The sequence below is a fragment of the Tamandua tetradactyla genome, chromosome 1 (genome assembly GCF_023851605.1).
Source record: "Tamandua tetradactyla isolate mTamTet1 chromosome 1, mTamTet1.pri, whole genome shotgun sequence".
Taxonomy (NCBI): domain Eukaryota; kingdom Metazoa; phylum Chordata; class Mammalia; order Pilosa; family Myrmecophagidae; genus Tamandua; species Tamandua tetradactyla.
The window spans coordinates 47,138,546-47,150,705 of NC_135327.1; the positions used below are offsets into that span (position 1 = coordinate 47,138,546).

The 12,160-nt window shown below is 41.7% G+C and overlaps 1 long non-coding RNA gene across 2 annotated transcripts in view; it reads right to left on the bottom strand.

Moving 5' to 3' along the window:
• The window catches only part of LOC143646323 (uncharacterized), a 126,393-nt gene that overhangs the window by 4,187 nt on the left and 110,046 nt on the right, over positions 1 to 12,160 (bottom strand). For both annotated transcript variants that reach the window (XR_013157457.1, XR_013157456.1), the window contains exons 2-3: positions 5,369 to 5,521; positions 1,356 to 1,448 (exon numbers count right to left, since the gene is read on the bottom strand). This is a non-coding gene — a long non-coding RNA (uncharacterized LOC143646323). The remainder of the gene's footprint in view (positions 1 to 1,355; positions 1,449 to 5,368; positions 5,522 to 12,160) is intronic.

Below are 12,160 nucleotides of genomic sequence, written 5' to 3' on the forward strand. Positions count from 1 at the left end.
ACATGGCCAAATCCATTGTAGCAAAGCCACAATGAAAAGGGATGTTAGCATACAAGGGGGCATGAGCAAGTTGTAAATTTTACAGTTTACACAATACTTGAACTTCTGTGGAAAACAAAATGTTTTTTTCCAGTTTGAGGCAATTACAAATAAAGCTGCCATTCATGTATAGGTTTCAGTGTGAAACAGGTTTTCGTTTCTCTTGGGTAAATACCTAGGTGTAAGACTCTTGGATCATATGCTAAATATATGTTTAATTTTATATTAAACTGCAAAATTGTTTTCCATAGTCATCAGGCCATTTTGCATTCCCAATAAGTATGAGTGCCAATTGCTCCTCATCTTCATCAGCACTTGATATTCTCTGAAATTTTTGCTTTGTATTTGTTTTGTTTTGTCATTTTAATAAGTATCTATTGGTAACATGGTTTAAATTTGCATTTCCTTAAGGACTGACTATGTTTCCATGTGCTTATCTACCATCCCTATATCTTCTTTGGTGAAGTATCTTCAGGTATTCTACCCTGAAGGGGGTTCCCCCACACTTTCCTGAGTTTTACTTCCAAGAGCCCAGCCATTTCCTCACTGGATACCAGATAAAATTCCCCTCTTGCTTCCAGCAGAGAGAGGAAAGGTACCCATTTTGAAAATACACCCAAAACAGTCTATTCTCCTTACCAAAGTAATTCCCTCAAAAGAAACATTTTACCAGAGCCTAACCCCAGAGTCTAACAGATTAAGAGGAAGAGAAATAACCCAGCTCCAGCCATTTCTAGCTGCCCTGTCTTACCTCAGCAGATAGGGAAATGGGAGAAGCGCTTGTGAAAGATCACAGCACAGGGGCATAGAGTGACTAAAAGTCTGGGACCAAATAAGAAATATAGAAAATTCCCTCTTCCCCCACACCTTACCATGACAAGAATAGGACTTTACAACAGAAAGAAGTGCAAGACTCAGATCTTATTTAAGAAATCTTTAGTGAAACACAAAAACAGCAGCAGAAACAAAAACAAGGACACAAGGGGAAAATTTGGCCTCTGATACCTACAACTACAGCAAATGGTATGCACAGTTTTAACTCCTAGCCAGTTAAATTAAAAACTTCACACTCAAAACCTTTTCATTTCAGTTCCTTAGTGCTTTTTTTTTTTTTTGTACCAAAAATTACAAGGCATCAGAATGAAACTCAGATATGGCAGGAATGTTGGAATTACTAAACCAGGAATTTAAATAACTGATAAATGTGCTAAGAGCTCCAATGGAAAAGTAGACAATATATAAATAAGAACAGATGGATAAGCAGATAGAAACCAATATATAACCAAAAGGAAATAGTGGAAATTAAAAACACTAACAGAAGAATGCCTCTGACGTGCTCATCAGTAGACTGGACACAGCCAAGGAAAGAATCAGTGAGCTTGAAAATATATCAGTAGAAATTTCCAAATCTGAAATGCAAACAAAAATGAATGAAAAGATGGAACAGAATATCCAAGCATGCTGAAACAATTACACAACGTTTACCCTATGCATAACTGAAATGTCAGGAGAAGAAAGAGAAACAGAAGAAATATTTAATGTAATTCCTGAGAAGTTTGCAAAATTAATGATACATACACTGAACATCTGGAAATTAAAATTGAAAGCACAATACCACTTACCATCACTCCAAAGAAAATGTAATACTTAGGTATAAACGTAATAAAACATGTACAGGATTTGTACACATAAAATTACAAAATGCTGATGTAAAAAGTCAAGTCAATCTAAATGAAGGATAATCTATGTTCGTGGATTGGAAGACTCAATATAATAAAGATGTCACTACTCCCCCAAACCGACACAATGCAGTTTCCATCAAAATTGCAACAAGTTCTTTTGTGGGCATAGACAAGCTTATCTTAAAATTTATGAAAGTCACAGGTCCTAAAATAGCAAAAATAATTTCAACAAAGAAGATAAATTGAGAGGAATCGCCCTACCCTGTGTTAAGGCTTGCCATAAAGCTTCAGTAATAAAGATAGTGTGGTACTGGCAGAGGAACAGACAAGGAGATCAATGGAATAGACAGGAAACCTAGAAATTGACCCGCACAAATATGCTCAAGTGATTTTTTTCCTTAAATTTTGTATTTTGAAATAATTTCAAACTTACGGAACAGTTGCAAAATAATTCAAACTCCATAAAGAGAAATCCGAATACCCCTACTCATGGTCAGGTTCGTGTGTCAACTTGACCAAGTGGTGGTATCTGTTTGTCTGCTTGGGCAAGTGCTGGCCTGTCTGTTGCGATGAGGACATTCGTAGAATTAAATCATGATCATGTCAGCTGCATCTGCCGCTGATTCCATTTGTAATCAGCCAATGGGAGTGTATTCTGCAGTGAGTGATGCTTAATCTAATAATCACTGGAAGCTTTTTAAGGAGGATTCAGAAGAGACAGGCTCTCTTCCCACTTCAGCCGGCGAGCCTCTCCTGTAGAGTTTGTCCAGACCCTGCATCAGAATCATTGGTTTCACAGCCTGCCCTGCGAATTTTGGACTCTGCATTCCCATGGTTATGTGAGACACTTTTATAAATTTTATATTTGCGAGTGTTTCCTGTTGATTCTGTTTCTCTAGAGAACCCTAACTAATACAACTTGGTACCAGGAGTGGTTCTTAAGGAACAGAATCTTAAAAATGGGTTTTTGTGAATGGTTTTCTACTCTGACTAGACTCAAAGACACTAAGGACTCTGATTTTCATAATCAGAATGACACTCCTAATCCATAGAGTGAGTTGGCAAAAGAGATAGTCAAAATATTGCCATTTGATTCTCCTAATGCTTCGCTTGTAAGAAGCCAGACTCTGGGGAAAATGTTTTTGACACCTTTATGAAGTTTTGTGGAAATAAGAGGTATAGAAATGTTGGCTGGTTATTAGATACACTGGATACATTAAGGAATGAAAGGGATGGGCTAAAGGCTTCAAATGAGAAGCTTAAGTGCCATCTAACAGATGTGGAAGTTTCTATGAGTATCCTGAAGGAAAATCTTATTTCCTGTAGCTGTAGACTTGAGATCTCTGAAAATCAGACTCAGAGTTTTATTGTTAGAGTAGCAACTTTACAATGTAAACTGAAATCTCAATGTTGCATTGTATCTGCCATTAAAGTGAAGGCACTGATTGGAAAGGAGTGGGACCCTGAAGTATGGGATGGTGACATATGGATTGTTGGTGATGTCGGGGGTGAGGTTGAAACTCTAGGTCATGCTGAGTCTTCTCTAGATAACCCTGTAATAGTCTGCCCTGAAGACATAGCCGCCTGACCTCCAGCCTGCCTTGAGGAGTTGGCCACCCAACCTCCTCCTGAAGGGATTAGCCCTAGAGTGATTAATCCTGTTTCACCAGATGAAACTGCAAATAAAGGTGCTGAAGCAAATGGCTTGGAAGATATTTCTAATTCTTTTCATGACCCACCCCCACCACCCCTCATTTCTTCCAGACTTATAACTAGACTAAAGTCCCAACAGGCCCCTAAAGGTGAAGTACAAAGTGTCACACATGAGGAGGTATGTTATACTCCAAAAGAACTGCATGAGTTTTCCAATTTATATAGACAGAAATCAGGGGAATATGTGTGGTAATGGATTTTAAGGGTGTGGGATAATGGTGGGAGGAATATAAGGCTGGATCAGGCTGAATTTATTGATATGGGCCCATTAAGCAGAGATTCTGTATTCAATATTATAGCTTAAGGGGTTAGAAAAGTATTAACAGTTTGTTTGGGTGGTTGGTTGAAATATGGATCAAAAGGTGGCAGATATTACCTGAGGTTGGAATGCCAGAACTGCCCTGGTATAATGTAGATGAGGGGATCCAGAGGCTTAGAGAGATTGGAATGTTAGAGTGGATTTATCATGCAAAGCCTGCTCTTACACCCCAGGAATGTCTGGAGGTTGCACCTTTTACCAGAACAGTGAGAAATAAATTTGTGAGACTAGCGCTATCATCCCTGCAGAGCTCTGTAGTTGTTCTTCTCTGTAGGTGAGATATTACTGTAGGAACTGCCATCACTGAGCTGGAATCCTTAAACGCAATGGGGATGACAGGATCCCAAGTTGGCAGAAGCCAGATGGCAGCACTTAATCGCCAAAGTCAGGGTAGACGTGGCTATTATAATAGACAGCAAATTCAAAGCAGGAGTCAAAATTATATGACTCACAGAGATTTGTGGCATTGGCTAGTAATTCATGGAATACCTAGAAATACAATAGAAGGTCAGTCTACTAAATTCTTGTTTGAGCTGTATAAACAAAAGAATTCTAGGTCAAGTGAACAGAAGTCTAACCTGAATTACAAAAACACAGAGTCACAGCCCCTTAATCAATTTCCAGACTTGAAACAGTTTACAAACCCAGAGCCCCTTTAATGAAAGGGGAGGCCAGGTGCCATTAGGGGAGAACCCTGCTACACTGCCACAAATTTATACCATTAATCTTCCTCCAAGCCTTCCCCAAGGAGACCGATGACCTTTTACCAGGGTAACTGTGCGTTAAGGAAAAGGAAATGATCAGATATTTTGGGGATTATTAGACACTGGTTCAGAAGTGACATTGATTTCAGGAGACCAAAACGTCACTCTGGCCCACCAGTCAGAGTGGGGGCTTACGGAGGCCAGGTGATCAATGGAGTTTTAGCTCAGGTCCATCTCACAGTGGGTGCAGTGGGCCCCTGGACCCATTCTGTAGTTATTTCCCCAGTTCCAGAATACATAGTTGGAATAGACATACTGAGAAACTGGCAGAATCCCCACATTGGCTCTCTAACTCATGCAGTGAGGGCTATTATGGTAGGAAAGGCCAAGTGGAAGCCACTAGAACTGCCCCTACCTAGCAAAATAGTAAATCAGAAGTAATACTGGATTCCTGGAGAATCCAACTCTTAAGGACTTGTAGGATGCAGGGGTGGTGATTCCCACCACATCCCCATTCAACTCTCCTCGTTGGCCTGTGCAGAAAACAGATGGGTCTTGGAGGATGACAGTGGATTATCATAAGCTCAACCAGGTGGTAACTCCAATTGCAGCTGCTGTTCCAGATGTGGTATCATTACTTGAGCTAGTCAGTACCCTGGTACCTGGTATGCAGCTATTGATCTGGCAAATGCTTTATTCTCAATAACTGTTAGTAAGGACTGCCAGAAAGTTTGCTTTCATCTGGCAAGATCAGCAATATGCTTTCACTGTCCTGCCTCAGGGATTTATCAAGTCTCCAGCCATATGTCATAACCTTGTCCGCAGGGTTCTTGATCTTTTCTCCCTCCCACAAGACATCACACTGGTTCATTATATTGATGATATCATGTTGATTGGATATCTAGACTTACTGGTAAGGCATTTGTATGTCAGAGGGTGGGAGATAAATCCAACAAAAATACAGGGGACTTCCACTTCAGTGAAATTTCCAGGTGTCCAGTGGTGTGGGGCATATCAAGATATTCCTTCTAAGATGAAGGATAAGCTGTTGCATCTGGCCCCTCCTACGACCAAAAAAAGAGGCACAAGTCACTGGTGAATTGAATTTTTCCTAGGAGATAAGTGAAAGGGCTGCTAGATGAGTAGTTTCTAGAATGATTTTTGAGAACAGCTTAGAACCCATATTTTAACAGCCTAATTACAATCTTCTCATAGACCTTTAGTTAGCAATAGCATCAGTGTAGGCTTGACTTGAGTTTGAATGGCACTTTTTGTTTATTCTGGTGCTCACAGAGAGCAGCATGCTAAATGTATTCTTTTATGTGTTAGTAGCTAATAAAATTTTGGGTATGTTAATAGGAAGCTTGACAAACCCAGAGAACCTTGGATATTTTATGTAGGCAAGTAGTTTACTTAAAAATTAGCTTCTGCCTATACTATATATATATCACAGAGACAACCAGCATTATTCCACTAGTAAAGGGTAGTGACTGAGATGCTTTTTTTGCAGTATCTTTCCTTTTGAGACTTGTGGCTCTTTTAAGTTGACTTTTAAAATGAACTAAATTCCACATTCTGCGTTAGATTTTGAATTTATTCCAACAATCTCAATAGAATAATGTAGGATTGTAATGTCATATGCAGATACAATATGACTCTTCTGAATCATGCCAGTGCAGCTCCCTTCCTGTCCCCACAAACCCTGCAAAACAAACAACAAAAATAATCACAATAGATTTTTACCTATTTATAAGCTTTCCCAAATCATAAAGATGAGACTATTGGTAGATTGAATGAGGCTCATTAAGTTTACATTTAGAAGAACATACATTAACTAATGAGAATGGCTAATGTTTATTGAGAGTTTGTTATGCATCCACATTCCATGTGTATTATTTTTGGGGGGATCTCCCTCCACTTCCATTTTTAAGTAGGTTTCAAACAAAGAGATATTCAGGCCACCTATCTCAAGGACAGGAACAGCTTTTGTATTAGTTAGGGTTCTCTAGAGAAACAGAATCAACAGGAAACACTCGCAAATGTAAAATTCATAAAAGTGTCTCACGTAACCGTGAGAAGGCAGAGTCCAGTATCCACAGAGCAAGCTGTGAAGCTGATGATTCTAATGGAGGGGTGGACGAACTCCACAGGAGAGGCTTGCCGGCCAAAGCAGGAAGATAGCCTGTCTCTTCTGAGTCCTCCTTAAAAGGCTTCCAGTGATTAGATTAAGCATCACTCATTGCAGAAAACACTCCCCTTGGCTAATTACAAATGGAATTGGCTGTGGATGCAGCTGACATGATCATGATTTAATTCTATCAAAGGTCCTCACACAACAGACAGGCCAACACTTGGCCAAGTTGACTCATGAACCTGGCCATGACAGTCCACCCCTTGTCAACTTGGCAGCTATACATATCATCTTAAACCATACCTAATTTCTAAATAAAAATAAAACACACTTTTTTTCTTTTACCTAACAATACTCACTTGTCCTGCATATAACTGGAAGCACATTAAATCTCTCCAGAATAGGGTGCAAGTCCTTGGGTAATATTCCTTCTTAAACTTGATATCTTACAACTTAAATAGTATAACAGGAACAAGACAGCATTACAGTCCTCATTTCTGTAACTGATCACATGGTCGTAGTTCATATTTATCACTACCTTCTTCTACTACCCATTCCATGTTCCCTTTACATTCAGCAAGCACTTCAGCTGGCCATGGTTCTTTGCCTGGTGGGGTGACCCAAACCTTAATTCCTGAAGTTTCAGACCCATTGGCAGTCCTGCCTGGATTGGGTTGTTGCAGTTTTCCAATGATTTTAATCACAGGGCATGGTAGTACTAAAAGACGCCCTAGGGGATCTCCTATATTCCAGGAAAACTCTTCTTTACCTCTATTGTGTAGTTGCAGTCTTATTTCCCCCCTGATAGTCAGGGTCAATCACCCCAGACAATAATGCAATCCCCTTCTTGGCTTGTTGATCCAGGGGCATGAGTATCCCAAAATGACCAGATGGCAGTCTTAGATTCCAGTTCAATGGAAGCATTGTTGTTTCTCCTGGTGGAAGCACTCCCCTTTTTGGAACTGAAACCTGTAGACCAGCAGAGCTCAGGGTCACAGGGACAGAAAGCAAAAATTTTCCTAGCGGATCACTAGAAGTAATAGTGAATGGTACCACTCCCATTTCCATCCCTTGGTTCCTGGACCCATGGATCCTGGCTATGGAGAAACAGCGCCATACAGTGAATGCTGCTTGAGAGCATATACAGCTTCCTGGAGAACATTATCCCAGCCATTCAAGGTATTGCCACCTAGTTGGCACTGTGATTAAGTTTTCAAAACTCAATTCCACCATTCCACCATTCTAAAACTGCATCTGCCTCTGGATGATGGGGGACATGGTAAGACCAGAGAATTCCATGAGCATGTGCCCACTCCTGCACTTCATTTGCTGTGAAGTGGGTTCCTTGATCAGAAGCAATACTCTGTGGAATACCACAACAATGGATAAGGCATTCTGTAAGTCCACAGATGGTAGTTTTCACGGAAGCATTGTGTGCAAGGAAAGTAAATCTATATCCAGAGTAGGTGCCTATTCGAGTTGGAACAAAACTGCCCCTTCCGTGATGGGAGTATCCTAATGTAATCAACCTGCCACCATGTAACTGGCTGATCACCTTGGGGAATGATGCCATATCAGGGGCTGAGTGTGGGTCTCTGCTGCCAGCAGATTGGGCACTCTGAAGTGGCTGTAGTCAAGTCAGCCTTGGTGAGTAGAAGTCCATGTTGCTGAGCCCATGCATATCCTCCATCCCTACCACCATGACTACTTTGTTCATCAGCCCATTGGGCAATAACAGGATTTGCTGGGGAAAGTGGCTGACTGGCATCAACAGAATGGGTCATCTTATCCACTTGATTATTAAAACATTCCTCTGATGAAGTCACCCTCTGGTGTGTATTCACTTGGGACACAAATATGTTCACATTTTTAGCCCACTCAGAAAGATCTATACAGATATCTCTTCCCCAGACCTCTCTGTCACTAATTTTCCAATTATGGTCTTTTCAAGTCCCTGACTATCTATCCAAACTATTAGCAACCAGTGACTGCAACTGCACAACAGAGTTAAAGAAGAGTTTTCCTGAAATATAAGGATGAGGACATTTCATGGACTTAAATCATGATCACATTGGCTGCATCCACAGCTGATCCCCTAGGGTGTCATTTAGTACTACCATATCCTATGATTTTAATCCATTGATTTTAATGGAAAACTGCAATACCCAATCTAGTCAGGGCTACCACTGGCTCTCAAACTTCAGGGTCACCACCCCACCAGGCAAAGAACCATGGCCAGCTGAAGTGCTTGCTGAGAGTAAAGAAACTTGGAATGGGTTGTGGAAGAAGGTAGTGATAAACATGAACTATGACCACGTGATCAGTTTTACAGAAATGAGGACTATAATGCTGTTTTGTTCATGTTCTAGTTTGCTAGCTGCCAGAATGCAACACACCAGAGATGGATTGGCTTTCAATAAAAGGGAATTTATTTAGTTAATGTATAATTCTTCAGCGGAAAGGCAGCTAACTTTCAACTGGGGTTCTTTCTTACACGGGAAGGCACAGGGTGATCTTTGCTGGCCTTCTCTCCAGGCCTCTGGGTTCCAGCAACTTTCCATGGGGCAATTCCTCTCTGCATCTCCAAAGGCCTGGGCTGAGCTGTGAGTGCTGAGATAAGGTGTGCTGAGCTGCTTTGGCTGTGCTACATTGAGCTCTCTCATTTAAGCACCAGCCAATTAAATCAAACATCATTCATTGTAGCAGACATGCCTCCTCGCCAACTGCAGATGTAATCAGCAACAGATGAGGTTCACATGCCATTGGCTCATGTCCACAACAATAGAACTAGGCCTTCACCTGGCCAAGTTGACACCTGAATCTAACTACCACAGTTCATGTTATAGAATTTAAGTTGTAAGATCTCAAGTTTAAGAGTGAATATTACCAAAGACTTGCACCCTATTATGGGGAGATTTAATGTGTTTCTGGTTGTATGAAGGACAGTTGAGTATTGTTAGGAGAGGAAGAAATGTGTTTGTTGTTGTTTTCTATTTAGAGATTAAGTATAGTTTAAGGTAATGTGTATAGCTGGCAAATTGACAAAGGGTGGACTGTGATGGTCAGGTTCATTGTCAACTTGGTCAAGTGACAGTGCCAGTTGTCTGGTTGGGCAAGTGCTGGCCTATCTGTTGTGATGAGGACATTTCATGGACTTAAATCATGATCACATTGGCTGCATCCACAGCTGATTGCATTTGTATTCAGCTAAGGGTAGTGTCTTCTGTAATGAGTGACACTTAATTGAATCACCAGAAGGCTTTTAAGGATTCAGAAGAGAGAGTCACTCTTCCTGCTTCAGCCAGCAAGCCTCTCCTGTGGAGTTCATCCAGTCCCTTCATTGGAGTCACCAGCTTCCCAGTCTGCCCTATGGATTTTGGACTCTTCCATTCCTACAATTATCCAACCAGACTCTTCTGTGTGTTCATTTAGGACCTTTATCAGAGTTGCCAGCCTGTGGCCTACCCTGCAGACCTTGGGCTCTACATTCCCATGGCTATGTGAGTCACCTTTATAAATTTTGTATCTACGGATATCTCCTGCTGATTCTGTTTCTCTAGCCAACCCTCGCTAATACAGACAGAAAATCAGTTAAATGCAAAAAAGATCACCCTTTCAAAGAATGGTGCTGGGGTGATCCATTGTTCTATAGTGAGAAAGTAATTGATCGAAATCTCACACCTTGTTAAAAAATTAACTCAAAATGGATCAAGGACTTAAATGTAAAATTATAAAACTTGGAATCTAGGGACTTCCAGGAAGATGGCTGAATAGAGTAGCTCAAGATTAGCCCTGCTAATCTTGGAAAAGTTAGAGAAGGGATAGGAGGGTGACTGAGATAGTGATTTAGGAATGCGGCTGACCTGGGAGAACCTTCTGCTACATGTGGGGGCATCCCTGGTGCAGAGGCCGAGGAACTGAGAGGCAGAGGGCTGGAGCCTGGCACAGAGGCTGTGCACAGATGGGAGCCGAGGACTAGGAAGTAATCCAGGCCATGTTCCTTGGGCATGCTACCCTCACCAGCACAGCCATATGACCAATGACTCACCCCACACCCCATACACCCCAACCCCATCACCCATTCCCACTCCCCATGCTCCAGGCACCCCCACTCCAACAGCTCCCAGTGCATATACCTGCCTCACACCCCCACTCCAAGTGCAGTCCAACCCACCTCCCCTGCATCCCTCCCAAGCACCACATCCCCGTCCCTGTTCCCTGCAGGCTGTTGCCAGTGCATAAAGGCTGCAAGCACTAACCTCCATACCTAGGTTACCCCTGCCCCTTTGCCCATAGTGTCACAAAACCTCACCCTGCCCCCCTTGAGCTCTGTGAGTCAGTTTACAGCACTCCTAGGCCCACGAATGTGCACGGGCCCCCATTCACATCATTCAACTCTGGGAACTGCACTTTACAGCAGTCCTAGAACCGTGCATCCACATGGCCCTCAGCCACACTTCCCAGTTCTGAGAAAGTCCTGGCCTGCACAGCCAAGTCACATCTGCCCCCAATCCATGAAGACATAACGCTGACCTGCTGCCACAGCTCTATGCATGTGCACTAAGGGCCCCATGCCTTAAACCAGTGCACACCAGAGTTACACCCCACCCCCAGACCAGTGCATCTTCCCTGTCTGCTGGGTACCCACATACACAAGCATCAGTGTAACATCCCGAACGTGCTTCTATACCTGCCATGAAACAAATCACCACACTGAGTACCCCACACTACCCTGTTCTCTGCTGTACATCCATTCCACAAACACAAGGCCTTAGACTACTGAAAGAAATCAACTCCCAAAGTAAATCAATCAAAATATTTACATGCCACGAAGATAGCAGAAGATCACTAAGCATATCACAATGCAGGTAGATATAACCCTGCCTAATGACCATATTAAAACACCAGAGGAGACACAACCGTTGGAACAACTAATTAATAATGTTCATACAACTCTGTTTAACAAAATAAGTGGATAGCAAACAACATAGAGGAGATCAAGAAAACAGTAGAAGAACATAAAGAGGAATTTGAAAGAATAAATAGAATAATAGTTGATATCACAGAAGTTAAAGACTCTGTTGACCTAATAAAAACATACTAGAGGCACACAACACCAGATTTGAAGAGACATAAGAAAGAATACATGATATAGAGGACAGGATAACTGATTTCAAAGACTCAAAACAGCAAACGGCAAAAAAGAAGGAAAAAGTTGAATGGGAGCTCAAGGAAATGATAGACAAAACAAAGTGCACAGATATAAGAATCTCTGATGTCCCAGAAGGAGAAGAGAGGAGTAAAGGACTAAGAAGAGTAGTTCAGGATATAATGTGGGAAAACTTCCCAACCTTCACAAAGGGCATAAATATAAAAGTCAAAGAAGCCCAACAAACTCCAAACAGAACAGATCCAAATAGGCTTCCCCAAGGCACATGCTAATCAGTCTGTCAAATGTTGAAGAGAAGCAGAAAATCCTGAAAGTGGCAAGAGAAAAACAATCTATTACATACTAAGGAAACCAAATAAGACTGAGTTCAGACTACTCAGCTAGCACCCTGGAGGTGAGGAA